The following is a 20715-nucleotide window of genomic DNA, read 5'->3' as shown; positions in this document are numbered from 1 at the left end:
ACGCTATTTTTAATATAGTTTTTATTTAATTATAGTAACGTTATTAGGAACTTATAATAAATACTTGGGCTATTATTATGGGTTATATAAGTATTTTTTGAACGCTTATATAATAGTAATAATAGCTAGACTAATAATTAGTCACGGTAAATATTAGACTAAAATCTAGTGGTGATAATACTAGGTTTCGTTGAAGGAAATTATTTTAAAGTAAACGAAGCGTTGTCCGAGTACCGAGTCACCACCTTCTCAGGTGAGTGCATAGTCCCTTTCATCTTACACATAGATATGAAGTATTTTATATAAACTACGTGCTATGTGTGCATATTATCTGAATACTTGCTGTCTATGCTGTATGAACGTTTTATACATGTTTTAAATGATTTAAACTGTATACGTATTTTATATATACGAAATTGGGTATGACATAGGTAGATGAATGATGAGAGATAAAAGATGATGTGAGTAAAAATTGGTAGCTATAGACTTAGTGCCTAACTAATAAACATCGGAAACTATAGACTTAGTGCCTATTGGACAAACACCGGTAGCTATGGATTTAGTACCTGTTAAGGAATTGGTAGCTATGGACTTAGTACCTATTAGATAAACACTGGTAGCTATGGATTTAGTACCCGATGAATAGACTATAGCAGCTATGGAATTAGTGCTTTATGAACGAACATTGGCAGCTATGGATTTAGTGCCAGTCCTATAACCCTGGAAGTAAGGGACTTTGAAATAAACGAATGCAGAATAGATGACTCTTGGGATAAATCCTTAAGAGTAAAGAAGATAATGGGGATGGGTAATTGGGTTGATTGTTTAAACATAATAATTATATTATTGTGGGTTGAAAAGCCTATGTACTCACCAGGTTTCCCAACCCGACCCACTCAGTTTATTTATATCACAGGTGTTGATACGAAGTCACATTACACTGAGAGATTAAAGAGATGTAGATCACTAGTGTAAATAAATGTAAGTTCTGTTTATGCTTATGTTCCTGTATTGACGATGACATCCCAAACGTTTTAAAATGAATAAATTATCATGTTTTTCTGAGAATGAATTCCGCAACATTTTTATTAAAAGAAGAACTCTGATTTTAATAAAGCATAAACAAAATCGGTCTTTTCTGGCTGTGAAAATGGGGATGTCACACATGACATCCAAGAGTGACTTTACACCCTAACAGAGGTCTATATATATATATATATATATATATATATATATATATATATATATATATATATATATATATATACTATAGGGCATGTGCGCCGCACGATTCCAAGAGTCGCCGTACTCTCGTGCCTGGATGGCTCCATCTCCCTTTCGCCACGTGTCAAGTGTCGGTTAGTCCACCTCATACCTCTCTAGAATGTGACACAGTTCACAATCTTATGGAGCCACATCTCACATCCGTACCTTGCCATGTTGATTGTCACTTAGAGGAGTGAGAGTTCGGATTACCACGTGGCGTGCTCTGGTGTTGCCACGTTGAGGATCACAGGTGGAGGTTAGGGTGGAGCGGAGCCCCCAAGGGCTTAGGGTCGTGCTTTTCAGCTTGCTGCTGCGGGTATGTTTCTTTCCTGTTGTTTTGATTATTTATGATTATTGCGGAGTATCGTTATCTGCTAGTCTCGTTGGATGGTCTTGGAATTGCGTTTTGGGTTTTCATGTGGTATTCGTTGTTCCTTGAGGGTTTGACGAGTTGTGTTCGGGATTTCGTTTTGGTATCCTTTGTTCCCTGAAGGATCGATATGGTTATGGATTAGTGCTTCGAGCTATCGTGGATTATCTTTGTGAGGATTAGTGGCGGATGCGGCGTTGGTTTGAATGTCAGGTAGCCTCTGCAGTCTGAGGTATGGATATTTGAAGATTAGGTTCCTTTCGAGCGGGTTGTTCAGTGTGGAAATATGATTTTGATGAAAGTTGTTAGCGCTGGTGAGAAACATTTTGCGTGTAAGTGTTGGTTTTCTGCAAGGTTGTTTTGGGAGATCGGTGATGACGACCAGTGGTTAATTGTCAGTGTCTTAAGTGGGGGAGAATTGGAAATTCTCCGGATGGTCGTTAGGCTTGAGAGGTTGCTTAGCTGCTTGGGGAGTTCAGCGGTATTTCTATCAGCCGAGAGCAGGTTCGTATGGGTGAGTAACAGGCATGCGGGGCGGAATACAGACCTAGGGCATTTGATTGTGGAAGGCCTGGGAGCAGGCCGGGATCGAGTATGTATGATGGAGATAGAGCTCGGAACCCCTAGAGGGCTAGAACAGTATGCATGGGAGGATTTCCCGAAGAGATAGCTCGAAATGATAAATGCTAGTTGAGCGGTCCGGATAGACTGAAGGCCGGTAGGCGTACCAGTCAGGCCTAAGGCTCGGAGGATGGTCCAGCTAGATTGGCTGAAGGTTCTGAGAGTGGTCCAAATTGCTGAAGGCCTGGTGAGGCGGTCCAGTCATGCTGAAGACTCTGCGAGTATTGTTGGATCGGTTCGAGGATATGTATTACGTATGTTGCAGTGTGATTGCATTGGAAGGTCTGGCCCCGGGTAGTGATCTTGAGCAGTGAAGGTAGTGCATGGGCTTGAGAGTCCCTGCGATGAGAGTCAGAGTAGTGGTGATGAATGGATATCGGGTGCGCTTTAAAGAGATGGTGTAGCGTGGGGTGAGCACCGTGGTACTTGTCATGGTGACAAGGCGGTCGAGTGGTTTCCTTGGTAAGGAAAGAGGGAGGAATGAAATTCCGAAAGGAAGTGCAAATTCACGGAAGTGAAAGCGGCAGTGTAAAGTTATGATCGGAGTGGTCCGACGGTGGTCATTGAGCAGCATGTGCGGCGGCGGTTTGGGATGACATCATGAGGGGATGCCTGCCGGGGTTGCAGAAGGGATTTCCGGGGCTGTAAAGTCAAGAGGCTCATAAGGGATGCAGATATTGAGTTTTGGGTTCCCAGTTTGATTTCGGGAAAGGATTTGTGTATCAGTGGTTCATCCTGAGGGTTGTTTTGAGGATCGTCAGAGTGATGGGTTCCTAACCCGAGGGGGCTAGAGCTAGTTCAGCGTGTGCATGCGATTGCAAGAAGAGAACTCATGGGAGTTGCTCTGAAGAGTGTGTCTTTCTGTCAGCCTGGAATGGATAGAGTTGGACGCGGATCGGGAATCGGGTGGTGCATGGTTAACTTCTAGCTCATATGGGTCGAGTAATGGTTGTGATTTGGACCAGTAATGGATTATGGGTAATTCTCGGTTGTTGAGTGCGGTTATCGGAGGGTACAGCCGGTGCTCGGTTTGAGTCGGTGGTTAGGACACCATAAGAAAGGAAAGTGAGCTTCTGGTTTCTATGGTTGTGCCTTGAGGAACCTGGTCCAGTTAAGGCTAGGAGGTGCGTTGTGGGTGTGTTTTTGAAGTTGAGTTGTCGTAGGCTTCGAGGACGAAGCCTAATTTAAGTGAGGGAGAATTGTAACATCCCGAAATACCAAGAGTAGAGTTGATGGGCAAAAAGGGGAAATTGGAAAAGAGGAACTCGGCGAGTCCATGGATGGACTCGGTGAGTAGGGTCGCGAATTGGTCGCGTGTTAATTGGCCAACTCGCGAGTCGGCGGCTGGACTCGGTGAGTTGGTGCTGGGTGAAGAAAACCCTAATCTTCGGGGTTTGCCCCTATTTAAAGGATGTTATGCATCCTTTTCAGCCTCTATACCCCCTGAGAGTTCCAGAGAACACCCCCAAACGTAATAACTTCATTATTGAGAGGATTGAAGCTTGGAAGAAAGGGTTTGTGAGGAGAAGTGGGAGAAATTCGAGGATAACTTCAAGAGGGCTTGGAGATCTGGAGTCTACATCAGTTTAGGCTCATCTTTGGGGTAAGGATCCTCTGTCTTGAGCTCTTTTCCCCCTTGTTGTCTTCTTTGGGGGTTGTTTTGGGGTTTTTGGGTGTATTTCATGAGTTATTCGGGATTGGAAGATGGATCTGAGGATGTTACCTCAGATCTGGAGTGGTGATGGTCCAAATGTGCATAAAGTCCTTGTGGTGAGTGTTGAGTGAAGCTATCTTGTCCCAAACCTTAGCCCTAATGTGTATAATGCCTAGATCTTCATGGATTCACGTAAAGTTTGCCACTTTACGTGATGGATGGGTTGTAGGAGGCTAGATCTTTGTTTTGGATCAATTGCATGGCCTGGAATGCTTCTGTATGGATTCAGACCGGTGGTACTCGGCGAGTCACAAGGGTGGACTCGACGAGTTGCTTGAAGATGATCTGGAACTCGGCGAGTTGGATGAACAACTCGGCGAGTAGGTTGAAGATAGCCTTAGACTCGGCGAGTCTATTCTTGGACTCGACGAGTCTTGTCGAAGAGTCCCAATATTTTCTGGTTGAGTCGAGAATCGGTGAGTCAAGGGATGACTCGGTGAGTTGGGTGCGAGTAGACTCAAAGTGGTTGGACTCGGCGAGTCTCGGGGTGACTCGACGAGTCAGGTCGCGGATTGAGGGAAGTTCTGAACTTGGGGACTCGGTAAGTCATCGGGTTGACTCGGCGAGTAGAGTTAGTCAGGGGTTGACCAGTTGTCTTCCAGGGGTATTTTGGTAAATAAGGGTATATATTGAGTTGAGTGTTTTAGTGTTCAGTGGAGGAGTTCGTGTCGGAGTTCGGAGCAGCGGGATCTTATCCTTACAGCCGGCAGTTTCGAGGTGAGTTATCCTCACTATATCAACAGGGTCTAAGGCACAAAGGCCGACCCTTTATTGGATTAAGATTCGGATATGGTTATTATGTTATTGTTTGATATGTCTGCATCCGGGTAGCTGGGTTGGTATATGCTGGAGACCTAGTTAAGGTCAGTATCCCGATATGTAGAGTGATGCTATGCTAGTGACCGGTTAGGTCGGTAACCTGGTTAGGGTAATGATATGCTATGTGATCTGCTTGCTCGGTTTGTTGACTATGACTGTTATATGATTGTATGTTATGTGCACATGGTTGTTTGGACTGGAGATGGGTTGAGGCGGGTCCTGCTTTATGCTGTAGGCCAAGATACCCAAGGCGGACTGGTTATTCCGAAGGCCCAGGGAGCGGTCCCGATAGGCTGTAGGCCCCACGAGGGCGGACCAGATGTGCCGAGGCTCAGAGAGTGGACTAGGCCGACTGAAGGCCCGATGCGGGCGGACTAGTCACACTGTAGACTCAGAGAGTGGACCAGGTGGGTTGAAGGCCCGGTGCGGGCGGACCAATCACACTATAGACTCAAAGGACATGACTAGACTCGGAGGGTGGATCCGACGGACTGAAGGCCCGATACGACGGACCAGTCACACAGTAGACCTGATATGCATGGCTGTTCTATGTTCTGTTATGTTATCTATGCTTTTTATGCTATGGGCCGGAAGGCAATATGTTTTGGACCGGAAGGTCGTAGCCTGGAAGGGCGTATATGTGGTTGGTATTTTGGGGGTATCTCACTAAGCTTTCGGGCTTACAGTTGGGATTTAATGTTTTTCAGGTTCTTCGGGAGACTGTGGCAGGGCAAAGGCATGATCGTACCGTCCCTCGCGTTTATGTTTTATGAAATGGACCTGGGAATATTCTGATAAATAATGTATTGAAAACCTTTTTGTAATAATTTAATGAAATCTGATTGTTTTTTTGAAAATTTTTAATTAGTTGGACTTTTCGATCGTTACACACACACACACACACACACACACACACACATATATATATATATATATATATATATATATATATATATATATATATATAACATTCTCTCAAGAATCCATCCTAACGGTTTGTCCTGATGATATGCAACCCAAACGTACCATGCTACTCTCGGTTCAAGTACATACCAATAATAGTTATGAGCTTAGACATCTAATTCATCAGTCTCCCACTTGGATAAGTCTAAAACTATTATTGCAAGTACGACTCCAAAACCCGACTAGCAATCGTAGCTCTTAAAATCCGCCGTCGAACTCTGACCTAGTCAGTGACATGCCCATTAGATTATGGATAATATATTCCTCCATTCTAGATATCATATGGACTGAGACATGGATTATAATCATTCTCTCTATCCATTTGTTGTTTCCTGACTTTCGGTTTATGACGACCGACTAATTGAACAAATCAATCAGTCTAGGCCTGACCGAGCACTTACGTTTTTCATCACTAAATCATCGAGGGGAAACACATATATCTCTTTTATCCTTCCAAGGATAAAAGGAATGGATAGACTTCAACTCATATGCTTGTACAAACTACTTGTTGAATCATACACAAAGGCACATTTTATAATATCAAGTTACTGATGCGTTTTCGTACAATCAATGTATAACCAACTCATAGTCAACAAATCATATCTCTAGGTTTGAAGAATATAAGTGTCACACCCCAAAACCAAGAACGGCAGAAACGTTCTGGGGCGGAGGACGTCATGTATAATATCAACAACAATGTAAAGTAGTAAACAAGCAACAACATCATCCATTTCATTAATAATATACTTATTATACAAATATGTTCTGTCAAATTTTGATAAACACTAAAGCATAAATCAAAATGAAAGATAAGTCTTGAACAAGCTCCATCTTCCTTTCTCCTTGCATCGGTACCTGTCTATGATGACCTGAGGATACAAGTAATTTTGAAAGCGAGCATCAGCTTTAAAGCTGGTGAGATCATAAGTATTTAGTGTCTTAATTTGTATGTAAGAGTATGTAAGTATATGTATTGTAGGTATTGAAAGTGTATATGAACTGTAAGTGTTTGAAAAACCCTAGAATCCCTATGATTCCTACTAGTATATGAAGGTGTCTTCTACCAAGACCTAACTGTTCTGAATGTAGTCTTCTACCAAGACCTAACTGTTCTGAATGTATGTTCCTTGTAAGAGTATGTATTTTCCCAAGTATAACTATCATTATCCAAAAATATAGTTTCTACATTAATGTGCGTCGTGTGAATGTTCACGAAGTGAATGTAATGGGAAAATGAAATAGTACTATGGTGTAGTGTTGTAAGAACTACAGCCGTACTAATTACCTTAAACCGGATTTATATTAAGGCATTATGTGATAAATTGCACCATACTATCGACTAGTAACAACGACATAATGAATGGTCGTAATAACGGAATGACGTTTGGCACCCGCAGACCTGCAGATCCGGCTGGAGCTAGCAGTAAGGTGTAGGATTGTCAATCCAGTATAGATCTATAGGCAAACTCACGCTCTCCCTCCAAGAGAATTCTGGCTACAACTCGAACCATGACATTTAAGTCATGCTCCGATTTAAGTCACAATAATTAACGTATTCTTGTATATGTACTTTAATGAACTGTTCTAGCTGTAATGTAATGAACTGTTCTAGCTGTAATGTAATGAACTGTTCTAGCTGTAATGTACGTGCTCTCTACCTAGCAAGTATAGTAATGTAATCGTTCTAGTATAGTTGTATATGTTCTCGTCCTAGTATAGTTGTATATGTAATGTATTGTAATGTTCTAGAAAGTATTGACTCATGAACAAACTGACTCATTGTATGATATCGCATTCTAGTAATGGTTCTAGTATCTTCCTGAACTACCCATATGGTAGCTTTCTAGTAATCTAAGTGGTACGTATGGACATGGATGTATACCCTTGCTACCCAAGGGCATAGGATGAACTGGAAGGACCTTTTATGACTATATATGTACACATGATATATAACTAATATTTAAACGACTTTCGGACGAATACCCAATATCCCACCAGACCATATCTCAAGGCGCGAAAAGGAAATAGGGTGGATAGCCTTCCTAAGTCTTTTAAACATTTCTTATATAACTATACATATATAGGCATGCAATTTATAATATAAAAGCATAAATAAGTTTTGTAAGAAATTTGAAATATAAGTATTATTTTAAGAAAAGATCGACTTGATGTCAATCTATAAAACAATTTGAAGGCATAAGTTTAATAAAACAGTTTAAGTATAAGGAAACATTTGTTTGAAACATAGTTGTAAATAAGTTTGAAAGGTAATGTACGGAGTAAGCTGTACAGTGTAAAAAGGAGTTTAAAACATATAAAATGTTTATAAAAAGTCATTTGAAGGAAACTGTTTGGTAAAACGGCTAATGAGTAGCCAAGTCATTTGAATGTTGTATATTCATCACATGTGATTGATGTAATAAGTAATATAATCCTACTTACTAATCACATGTGATTGACATAATAAGTAGCATGATTCTACTTGTATCCCCCCCATAAAACATTTAAAAAGAGTTTAAAACATTAGTTAAGGGGTATGAACTCACCTGCAGTAAGTGACTGGAATTGAACGGACTGTTATCGTACGGAAGGATCGGACAAGTGCTTGGTGTCAAGTGAAGACTTAGACACACACAATGATCCTAATTACATATGAAAACATATGTATATAAATAATTAGTGATTATAAGACTAAATATACAAGTAATAACATTTAAGCGCGAGGAAAACACTTTTGGTCAAGTGCTAGGAGGCTAAAGGGTTGCAACAAAGGAGTGCAATGCCCCTAATGTGAGTTTAAGGTCAAAAGACCATATTCATTGGAGTTTACGGCCCAAGAGAGTAAGCTCCTGGCCGTAAACTCCCAACCAAGGCTTGGGATCGTACTTTCAATTACTACAACCTTAGTGGGAATTGTTTCAAGGCCTATGCAAGTGTTTGGGCACCATATTGACTCCTTTGGGGAGTTTACGGCCCAAAGACCCTTTTCCCTTGGAGTTTACGGCCGTAAACTCCCTTGGGAGGGTGATTATGGTGCTTTCAAGTCTCTATAATAACTAGGAACAATTCTAGGCTTTTGTACTTGGCTTTGGAAGAGTTTATGGCACCATTTGGTACCATTTCTTGGAGTTTACGGCCATAGAACATATTGGGCCATAAACTCCCTCACACATGGGGTTCTAAATGTTTTAGCTAGTCCATAACTCATCTAGGTACATGCCCAAATTGTCTCATGGCCTAAGGAAGTGTTTAGGGTGTCCTTTGACCCCTTTATGGGAGTTTACGGCCCAAGAACCATTCTTGGCCGTAAACTCTTCAATACTTGTGCTTTTCTTATGTTTCCTAGGTCCTAAACACATTAAGGTATTTGCCAAAAATAGAGTCCAAGCCTTTCGGGGTGATTAGGGCACTTTTAGCCCTTGAAAAAGGGGTTTACGGCCCAAGAGCATATCCTTGGCCGTAAACTCCTAAAACTATATGGTTTTGTTTGATTTCTAGCCTCTAATGTTCATACATAAAGTCCTTAACTAGTTGCTTAACAAGGAATTGGGACTAGATGGCCTTTAGGCCTTGTTTTGGAGTTTACACCCCAAGAACGTTCTTGGGCCGTAAGCTCCCGGATCTTGTGTTTTGGACATGTAAATAATGTTATTAAGCATAGCAAGTATTTAAACACATCTAGGGAAGTAGACTCACAATCTGGGATGAAAACCCGAAGATCCGTGAGAGAGAAATTGGCTTTTCTCTAAATGGAATTCAACTAATGAACCAATTTGGTTCAGAATTCTATTTATAGTCCTGAGATTTTTGGCAGAAAATATTTCTATTCTCGTAATGGATTATAATGATCTAGGGTAATGGAATTTACAATGTTGCACAAAATCCTAGTGTAACCACTCTCCTAATATCTCTTTAGGTGTAAAACCCTGAAACTGCCAAACTTATATTCTAAGTCTGAATTTTCACTGTAACTGCTCTACTTCTATTGGATTGAAATGGTTTGGTTAGAATGGAAGTTTCGGGTTGTCACAATAAGCCATTATTGTCTCATGATCACTCTGATTGGTTTGAACCATAAGAACTTTCCTATGTGCACATGCAAACCCTAATGCTTGGATATAGGTTTCTCTAATTGAACATGCAATGTATCCAAGACTTCTATTGATAGATCTAGTGTAAACATTCAAATTCATAACATATGAAATCAGATCTAAAGGAATACCTTGAGTTACTTGCTTGATTCTTCTTGTCTTTGGAGCTTGGAGTCACAAATGTCACTCCTCTAATGGCTTACAAACACCAACTAGCAAGAGGATGATAATAAAGAGAGAGAGAGAGAGGGTGAGAAAATCGGCCTAGGGTTTCTTAGGATACAAGAGTGTCGATTTCTTCCACCCAAAGGGTCTATATATACTATTAGCTACTAGGGTTACACCTTAAACCCTAAGTGAATAACTTAGGCCCTAAGCAATCCAATAATTCTTATAGATAAGGCCTTGGATGATTTCTAGGTTTATCCAAACCCTAAAATCGTCCACCTCTCATCCATAAGGATTCATAGCCCAAAAATACAACTATCACACATTTGACAGTTTATGCCCCTTTATTTAATTAACCTTTTTAAGTCACCAAATTAATTCCTAATTAATTTATGACTTACATTAATCAAATAACAATATTATTATTCCTTATATCATTCTCATAATATATTAATAATATTTCTTCTCTCATTATAAATCATCTTGTCAAGTTGCTATGGTGAAGGCAACCCAAAAGGACCATGCTCAACCGGGTCAAGTACTTACCAAATATAGTTATAGCCTTAGACACTAATCCAACACACTCATGATAAAAATTGTGTAGAAAGCAAACACTTGCTTCTACATTTTTATACTTCTCCATTATCTATACAAATTCTGCTTAAACGTTAGATCAAGTGTTGTCGATTATGTATTGATTCTTAATTCCACATTTTTCGTCTTCCTTAGGATGCTAGATGTTGTATCAGAGCTTAATCTTGAAGGTTTAACAACTTTTTCAAGAACAACGATCCTAGAAGACAACAATTTCACGTAGTCGACCAAATGATTTGAAATCATTGGTAAGTCTCTCCATTGGATCTTTTTGCTTTTAATTCTAAACTTGTTGATCTGATTATCTCTTGATTTAGCCCAATAATTCTATTGATCTTTTGCTGTTTATTACTCAAATTCAAGCTCAAATAGTGTTTTATCACTTCAAAGATTCTCTATTGTTCAGGATTTTGAGTTTGATTGATTTATGTCTTGTCTGTATATTTGATTTGTGTCTGATTCCTGATTTCTTCTAATTTCTAAACGTCAATTGCTTTTCTTATGCCGTGTTTTTCAAAACAATCTAAAATCATAGAAATTGTTGATCATCACGAATATCCTTCAAGTTTTATCTAGTACATTGATTGATCATAATCTTTATCGATCGATTTTATGTATAATCGATATATTTTTGATTTTGTATCAATTTGTTTCTGAAAATCACAATCATAATGATGCGATGATATGATATTTGTGTATGATTTCTATCGGAAGCTAAAGGATATTGGTGATGGATCTGTGCTAATTTCGAATTGATTGATGAAGAACAAAAGCTTTTCGCTAAAGAATAGATCAAGAACATGATGAATTTGTTGAATCGGTGTTTTTAATCTGAAAATCAATTTGATAAAAATGATTTTGGTGTTTGTCGATAATTGTTTATCTGAGTCAAACGAGATGTCAAAATTGGATTTGTGCGCTTGAAACAGATTCGTGAGTGGAACATAAGATTCACTCTTAAAATGATTATCGGAATGAAGGTTTCAGAGCTCTTACAAGATGCTTGTAATCGGATATTGATTTTATTGATTCTCGCAATTGATTTTCGTTATGGCCTCGAATGGGCTCTCATTCTTGCATCAAACTTGTAATTTTGGGTGTTAAAAAGATCATGCAAATGCTTTCGTTCTCACAATCGAATTCAAGGGTGTATGAATGGTCAAAATTGGAATTCTTTAATGGGTTCGACATCTCATTTGTTTGGTTGAATGCTTTATGGAAATAAAATTTTCAATATTAAGAAGTGAGAGTAATGGTTTCTTGGGAAGAAAATTGGGTTTGTGAAAAATTAAATTTTTGATAGTGATGGATTGGATTTCGATTCAAAGTTAGATATATACGGACGAGGCTTTTGAAAATCGATGGTTTAAAGTGAAAATTTTCGGGTCGAATGGTTCGAGGGTTGATAACCAAGTTTGGACATTGATGGTCGAAATCAAGCTTTGTAGTCGAATTTGGATGTTGAGTGATCGAATGGGAAGGAGGATTGAGAATCTAATTTGAAGCTTCTTGGGAAGGTTGAAAATTACGATTCAAATAATATTGTGCCAAAATTAGGATTCGACTTTCAATGGGAAGATGTTTAAGGTTTGAGAACGTAAGAAATTTTCGTAAGGGAAGAATGTGATTCACATTTGTTCGCGAAGCCTACTATTCGTTCTTGCATCTGGAACTAATTTGGGGAAGAAGATATCATATTTTCACATTTGGTGTCACACCCCAAAACCAAGAACGGAGGAAACGTTATGGAGCGGAGGAAGTCATGTAAAGTATCACAACAATGCAAAGTAGTAAACAAGCAACAACATCATCCATTGTATTTATAGTATAATTTTAAATACAAGTGTGTTCTTTCATAGAATAAAACAATATAATGAATATTCAAAATAAAAGACGAGTCTTGACTGCTCCATCTTCACAAAACCTGGTCATTGTACCTGACTATTGGTGACCTGAGAATATAAGTTATTTTGAAAGCGAGTATCAGCATAAAGCTGGTGAATTCATAAGTATTTAATGTCATTATTTGTATAAGTATCAATGAAAATGTTTGTAAGTAATTGTAAACGTTTGAACTTCCTAGAAAATCCCATATTTTTCTACTAGTATAAAAGGAGTCATCTACCGAGACCCGAATGAAGGTAAGTAAGTAGTCTTCTAACGAGACCCACTGAAAGTAAGTAAGTAGTCTTCTCACGAGACCCGCTGAAAGTAAGTAAGTAGTCTTCTAACGAGACCCACTGAAAGTGAGTAATAATGTGATTGATAGTCCCCATACTAAAAGTTCTCCATATAAGAGATTCTGGGAACTAAAGGTGACTTCCGCAACGAATTGCTAGGTTGAATGATCCACATTAATGTTACCCCATCATATATATACCCAAAACTATACCTATAATAGCTTACTAGGAATTTATATATATATATATATATATATATATATATATATATGAATATATATATATATATATATATATATATGAATATATATATATATATATATATATATATATATATATATATATATATGAATATATGAACGTATACCCTTGCTACCCAAAGGTACTGAACTGACTGATTAGAACATTATATCTACATATGTATACATAATATATATCTAAGATTTAGACGACCTTCAGACAACTAACCGATACCTTAAGTACACATCCAAACAAGGAAAAGGAAATAAAGCGAGTTAGCAGTCCTAATTCCTTTAAACATTATTTATATAACCATACATATCTAGACATGCTTTTAACAATTGTACTAGAAATAGTAAATAGTATCTCCTAACTATACCTATTATAGTTACTAGTAATGTATGTGAATAACCAAAAGTACGCATTTTCTACCCAAAGGTACTGATTTGACGATAGAACTTTTATGTCTATATATGTATACATAATATATAACTAATATGTAGACGACATTCGGACAAATAACCGATACCCTAAGGCCACATCCAAACAAGGAAAAGGAATTAAAGCAAGCTAGCAGTCCTAAGTCCTTTAAACATTACTTATATAACTATACATATACAGGCATGCAATTGACAATATAAAAGTATAAAAGAAGTTTTGGTAAAACCTTTGAAAAGTTTAATAAATAAGAATTGATGACTTGATGTCTGTTTATAAAATGATTTGAAAGCAGTTTGTTTGATAAGAACATTTTAAAGTATAAGAAATCATTTGTTTGAAACACAATTGTAACAAAGTTTGAAAGGAAAGATAAAATATGTAAGATAGTTTGATAAATACTTTAACATGTAAAAACGTTTTGAGAAACCATTTCGAAGTAGTATACTTGGTAAAACAACTAAAAGTGTAGTAAATCCATAGTTTGATAGTTATTAATCACATGTGATTGATATAATAACTATCATGATTCAACTTGTATTCCCCCCCCTCCCCCTAAAAGCTTTTTTAAACATTTAAAAACATTTGAAAGGTTAATTAAGGGGTATGAACTCACCTGTTGTGAGTGGATTGTACGAGAGTGTTGGACAAGGTGCTAGGTGTCAAGTGGAGACTCGAACACACACAATGGTCCTAGTTAACATATAATGAAACATATATGTATCCAATTAGTCATTTAGCAACTAATTAACCAAGTTAAGACACCCTAGGACATGGAAACACTTTGATTCAAGTGCTATAGGTACCGAAGGGTTGCATCTGAAGGTTGTATGGCATGACATTGGAGTTTATGGCCCAAGGACCACTCCTTATGGAGTTTATGGCATGTGTTTCTTTGTGATTTCTAAGTGCAAACAAGTCCATTTCAAGTTTATAACAAGCTAGGATAAGTGTACTTACAATCTAGAAGCTTGATTGAGTGTTTAAGGTCCAAGAACACTAGTGTGTGTTCTTGGTGAAACTAATAACACTTGAAGATCTACACAAATGGAATGATTTCACGGATGAAATCATGTAAGATCACTAGATCAAGTAAGATATCAACTAGTTAGGGCAAGAAACACTTACAAATTTGAAGATCAAGAAGGAAAATCGGATGATACTTGAGAGGATTTCGAGTTCTAGTTCTTGAAAGTGTGAAAAAGTGATAAATATGACTAAGTGTCATATTTATACCCCTTGGGGTTTACGGCCATAAACACCATGTTTAGGTCGTAAACTCCAATCTCTTGGAGTTTTGAGACTTTATTGATGCATAATAAACCATAGAGCATCCTCTCTCCTGTTATCTTTTGAAGTACTAGGCTTTAGAACACTCAAACTGACTTCAAAACTACTAAAATTTAGCAATTGAAAGTTTGACTTTGGTTGAATGATGGGATTGTTATAAGATAGAAATTTCGAGTTGTCACATTTGGTCCTTGAAGTTTCAGAAAAATATCAATTCTTACCCTGGCATTAAAATCTTTGCAACTTTTGAAGATTTTTTTTGGGGATTTCAATATTGTTATTTTCGCAAAACCTTTTCCAACAACATGAACATATTTTATTAATTTTCAGGTGAAAAGTGATCCGGGAAGTTAATGTTTTGAAAATTTAACATCTTTTTTTCGATTTTTTCGGATTCAATATCTCGTTTTTCGTCATACTTCGATTATAAAAAGGGGAGAGATTATGATACGAGTATCCAAAATCGCAAGTTTTTGGATATTCATATTCCGAGAATGATGTTTTATGATTGAAGACCGAAGTGACCTTGAGGGGGAGTTGATTATGAAATGATTCAGATTCGATTTCTGAAATGTTTCGATTTTTAGGAAGGGTTTGCTCTTTATGAGGATTTTTGGGGTTTAAAGCTTAAGGGCTTGTAATTTGCCTTGGGTTTTGGATTCTCATGGACCTTAAATTGTCATTTGGTTCTTGTTGCTTTGGATTGTAATGTCTCACATTCTAGAACTCAGATTAGAAGATTATTGAAGACTTGAAGATTTTTTGATTGCTTCTTCATATGTCACGCTTGAGGTATTTTTAGTAAAGTTGCTCTTTTTAGAAATTGAAGTTGGTTCATCCATTCCAAGTTTTGAGGGGGAGAATATTAGAGTGCAAAACTATTTATTGAATGGTGGCTTATGCTTTCCCTTATTTGATATGGTTTTTGGTTGAGCTTGCCTATTTATACTTGTATAGTATACCATGTATAGGTTTGAGAGAGCTCTTATTGTATAGATTTATATTGGAGAGAGAGAGAGAGAGAGAGAGAGAGAGAGAGAGAGTAATTTGGTACTTCTTTATTATCTATACAAATGTGTTTAAATGTTATATCGTGTCTTATCGATTATGTATTGATTCTTAATTCCGCATTTGTCATCTTCCTTAGGATCCTATAGGCATATAAAATAGTTTGAATTTTGTAGAAGCATTATCATTTTACTTTTCATATTTTCATACAGCAATATCAATTTGTTTTTTACAATGCATTGGAGTCTAAAAAATACAATATGCAATAGACCATATTTCAAAAATTATTTACTGTAAAACCTCCATGACATTAATTTAATGATTGAATAGTTTCATTTTCTTATTCGGGATTTCTTTCATATCCTCAACCACAAGAATGGAGTAAACCTTTAAACAAAAGTTTGAAAGAAATGTCATGAAAAATTAGCACACAACGACCCAAACCATTGCTTGCGTAGGACCTTTCCTTCCGTGTGTAAAAAGTTAATATTTCTTTGAGATTCAAGATTTCATGGCAAGTATGATTGAGGATATATATATTTATAATACTGAAATGATGTCAAAAGTTGCACTGCTTTGCTGCCTTTGCCTAAAAGACATTGTGGTAGAGGCCACATTTTAAGTGCTATGGTCTCATCTATGTAACTTTGGAGCTTTTTGTTTGTGGCGATGTGTCGAATTTCCAGACTCGATCACCGAGTTTACTGATTGGTTCACTTTCTAGTGTCTCTCTTTACTCTTCACTAGTAGATGAATTATTGATGCCCTCATATTATAATTTACTTCATTTAGTTTAGTATGAACTACTACCAACTTAAAGCATATAATGTCACTCATCAAATTTATTTTAGAGAGAGTTGAATAAAATTTCACTTGATTGTATTTTATTTTCTATTTTTTTAATGGGCAAGATAGTATATTGAACCTATGACTTTTTGTTAGAAAAACCCTTGTGAGACATCTTTTTAATCAAGTCGCCTAACCAAAACTTGTGAAAATTAATCTTACTTGATAAATTACCTTTATCAAAATGGAGGAGGACTACTACTTTTTTCTTGTACGTACTTGTATAGATTTAACTCTGCTACAAGTGCACTTGTTATCAGACTTACAATGTTCTTTATGCCTGTAAAAAAACCAAGAAATCAGACACTAATCAGGTTAAGTAAGGAGGCATATATATTGATTAGCCATTTGAACCGATAAAATGTAAAAAAGATACAAAAAACTTGTAAACTAGCATAGACCACATTCATTCGCATAAACAATGTGATACATACACTTTCATGTGTCACATTCAGCCATGAATCCACAATCACCATGTTCGAAAACCTCACACAGAATCATGTTCAAGACCAAAATGTTTGATTGTAGTAATTAATTTAAGGTGATACCTTATGAACTTTGATGATAGTTAAGATCTTGGTGGACCTTTTCACATGTTCTTCTTTTTAGAGGCAGTTTTTCTAAGCCATCTTGTTCTTGCTTATCCTGTCCACCTCGAAAGTATATTTATATTTATACCGATATTAATTTCTAACCTTTTTAGTAATTTATTTAACATGTCTTCTTAATTATTTCTTCAAAAAAGTCTTTTATGCTTGGTGGGGTTTCAAATCAAGAAAGAATCTTGTTTCAGTTTCCCAGTTTTTAATTACAGATAGATATAAAACATGTGATATATATTATACGCTATATTAAAAAAATAAAGATTTATTCTGCTATTTCCTCTTCGAACTCTTAGAATACATAATAACTGACTTAGAAACCATCCATAAAGAGAAAAGACTCATATCTAAAAGAACTCAGAGGAACTTGAGATAGAGATAGAAGGGTTTGAAGATTCAGTTGTAAGGTAAAGCGCGTTGCTATTGATATCATCAAGATCGATCAAACTAGGATAAGTTCCATTAAGCTGCAATTTGTTAATCATTTCACGAAGTTCTGAAGCTTCCTCTTTAAGCTGAGCATTCTCTTGTAAAACCTGATCATGTGTCCCTGAGAATTTATTCAATTTGTCAACAAGTTGATGATTTTCATTACGAAGCCAAACCACCTGCGACCAAAGTTCATCTAAATGCTTCTGTTTTCGCATGCGGGACCTACGTGCTGACTCTCGATTAGATATCATTCGCCTTTGCTTCCTTTCATTGATGAGGTTCATCTGTTGTTGATCATCTGCTTCATCGGAAAAATAGGGGTTAATTTCATGATATTGAGGGTTCATGTGAAGATTGTAGAATGGGTTTGAGGGTGTGTTGAGATTGAATTGCATGATTGGTGAGTTGTATAGGTTCATGGTTATGTATGTAGTGTCATGATCGAGATCAGGGTTTGGAGGAAGAAGGTAGTGGGAATCGGTAAGCTCGGTGGCTTGCATGGCTATAGTAATATTTATGTAAATTTGGTAATTAAGATGGAGGTTGTTATTGGAATTGAAGGCGAAGGAGAAGATGAGGTAAGGAGTTTATATAGTATTTAAAAAGGTTGTGATCGAGGGTCCTAGCGTATTACCATTTACGAATTCATCAGTAGAAGCATATGGCTCCTTGATTGTGGACGAGTAGGGTACTACCTGACTATATACTGTTAAAAAAAAGGTATACGCATTAGGTCACACCCTTGGTGCCCCCACTACAGTGTGTGTAAAGCAAAGCTAAGAAGATGATTGAAACTGAGATCTTATTTATGGATTCTTACCCTCGATAAGGAAAAGAAAATAATCGTATAGACATGCTCTAAGATGGCTTGGGGGGGGGGGGGGGGGGGATGACACCATTAAAAATGGTCCTCAATCTTTCTTTTATATTACAAATGAATTCTAATAAATGATTTTTTTTTTTTTTTAAGTTACATTCTCATTCAATTTACTAAATGTAATTTTTGATTTTTTTTTCCATATAATTTTATGATTTTTTCTATTTTAAGAAATTTCACATCATAGTTTAATGTAATAATTATAATAAATGAATACAAATTTTATTAATGGATTTACATTTTTATTTCAAAATTTCAAAACTAAAACTTATTAATTTCCTTTGTTTATTTATTTAAATTTAAAAGATAAAATAATCATTTTAATAATTTATTATTTTTCTTATTTTTTTAGTAATCCAATGTTCTTAAATATTTAGATGTTTACATTTTTTTTTAATTCACCCATTAATACATGGGTCTTACATCTATTTTTATAACATATTGAACAAAAATAAAAGGACATAATTAAAAAATTGAGAGCACTAGATAATTTATGTTAAAATTTTCAAGTGTTATAAGTTATATAAAAGACTCTCAAATTCCATTAATAGTTTCTCTCATAAGTTTGGTCTATCTTGGTTTTATGTGCGATGTGACACCAGTTAAAATATTTTCTAAATCCACAACTGTCTTCTTGTAAATATTTACACCCTTTTGATCTTTAGAAGGCATGTACCCCTTTATGGTGATGAAATGGTCAACACAATACATGATTGTCATTGTCCCCAGACATTTTCTTTTGGCATATTGCTGAGGATTCTATTTTTATTGTGGATAGGATTATAAAGCTTAAAAAAAAGAAAAGGAAATATGAGAAGACAAGCCCTTTTTATGCAAGTGGAAAAGATTATTAATTAAACAAGGGACTCATTTGACCACTTTGCTAACAAAATATACTAAAATAAATATATATCCTTTTTAATTACTTCATCTTTATGAAATAGGAATCAATGTTTCTTGTGACGCAAGGCACCAATCAATGGCACATTATGGTAAAAGTTGGTGTTTCTTAGTCATTATTTCATTAAGTTAACCCACGATAGCAAATGATTAGTTTTCAACGCCATTTTGAAAGCAAATAAAAGCAGCATATATTGTGATTGGTAAGTGGTCAAGCCAGAAGAATTGTGATGTGATGTATTACCATATAATATCTCCTGGAATGGGGTTTTTGGTGACATCTGAACGATATGTTTTAGAGTTTAAAGAGAAATTGTATTCTTTCAGATTGAATACAAGATTTAGGGGCACAACATAAACAAAAAACATATATTAATTTATAACCATAAGATATATAATATAAGAAAATTATGATATTAAAATCATGACGTACTTGTAAATAAACATTGCCGATCAACTATATTCATCATTCATGCATATGAAAGTTAACTTCAATGGATGAAATTAATGCCCTTCTTGTAAAACCATATTTGATTAGACTAAGTGCTAAAAAATGTCATTAATTAGACAGAATAGACTCTTCTTTCTTGTCTTGTCCTTCAATTGTTCTTGCCATGTTCCATCTTTTCCTTTAATCGCTCTTCTTATGTGTTTCAGTATTTTCATATTTAATGTGTTGTCGTTTGTTTATTGGAGTTTAATTATACAAAGATGTCTACATGTTAACATTTGTAACGACATTTTTTTCAGCTTTATAGGATTAGATTAATACCATTTTACCATGACATTAATTGACAATGTCAGTTTCTTTAACTTGCAACACAGTAGAGCGAATGTGTGGACTGTAGAAGGTCTGAAATAAATGATTGGAGGTAAAAAAAAAGATCCCCTTGGCTTCCCACCTTACCATCATATCTTTGTTGTTTTCTGTGTGTCATGCTTTTAACTCCTTGTGTTACCTATTATACCCTTGATGTCATTTGGAGCTAAGTGTTGAAGACAAAAGCCAAGGAGATTTTGGGAAAGTGAAATTGACAAAATAAGGACAATGTCCTAAAGTTACGGACTGAGTCCCAATTGGAGGGTACCTGATTTAACCCCAACCCCATAAATTTTATCAATAGGACATCCAATTCAACCACCACCCCCACCATAAGTGGTGGTGCTTACTACTAGCAGTAGAAAAAGATAGTTTTTTTTGATGAAATTTTTAGCATATGCCTCAACTAATATACAACTGAGATTCTTTTAGTCCTTGTAGTTCATAAATGAGGTGACATTCTTTTTAGAAAGATG

At 36.3% G+C, this 20715-nt stretch overlaps 1 pseudogene; it reads right to left on the bottom strand.

Annotated features, from left to right (window-relative positions):
* Nucleotides 1-17459: 17459 nt before the first annotated feature.
* LOC145033887 (basic leucine zipper 43 pseudogene) lies at nucleotides 17460-18446 on the bottom strand (annotated as a pseudogene).
* Nucleotides 18447-20715: the final 2269 nt, after the last annotated feature.

The sequence above is a fragment of the Lactuca saligna genome, chromosome 3 (assembly GCF_052625555.1).
Source record: "Lactuca saligna cultivar CGN05327 chromosome 3, ASM5262555v1, whole genome shotgun sequence".
Classification (NCBI taxonomy): domain Eukaryota; kingdom Viridiplantae; phylum Streptophyta; class Magnoliopsida; order Asterales; family Asteraceae; genus Lactuca; species Lactuca saligna.
Note: the sequence above shows the minus strand (reverse complement) of the source record. Positions and strands in the feature narration are given on the sequence as shown.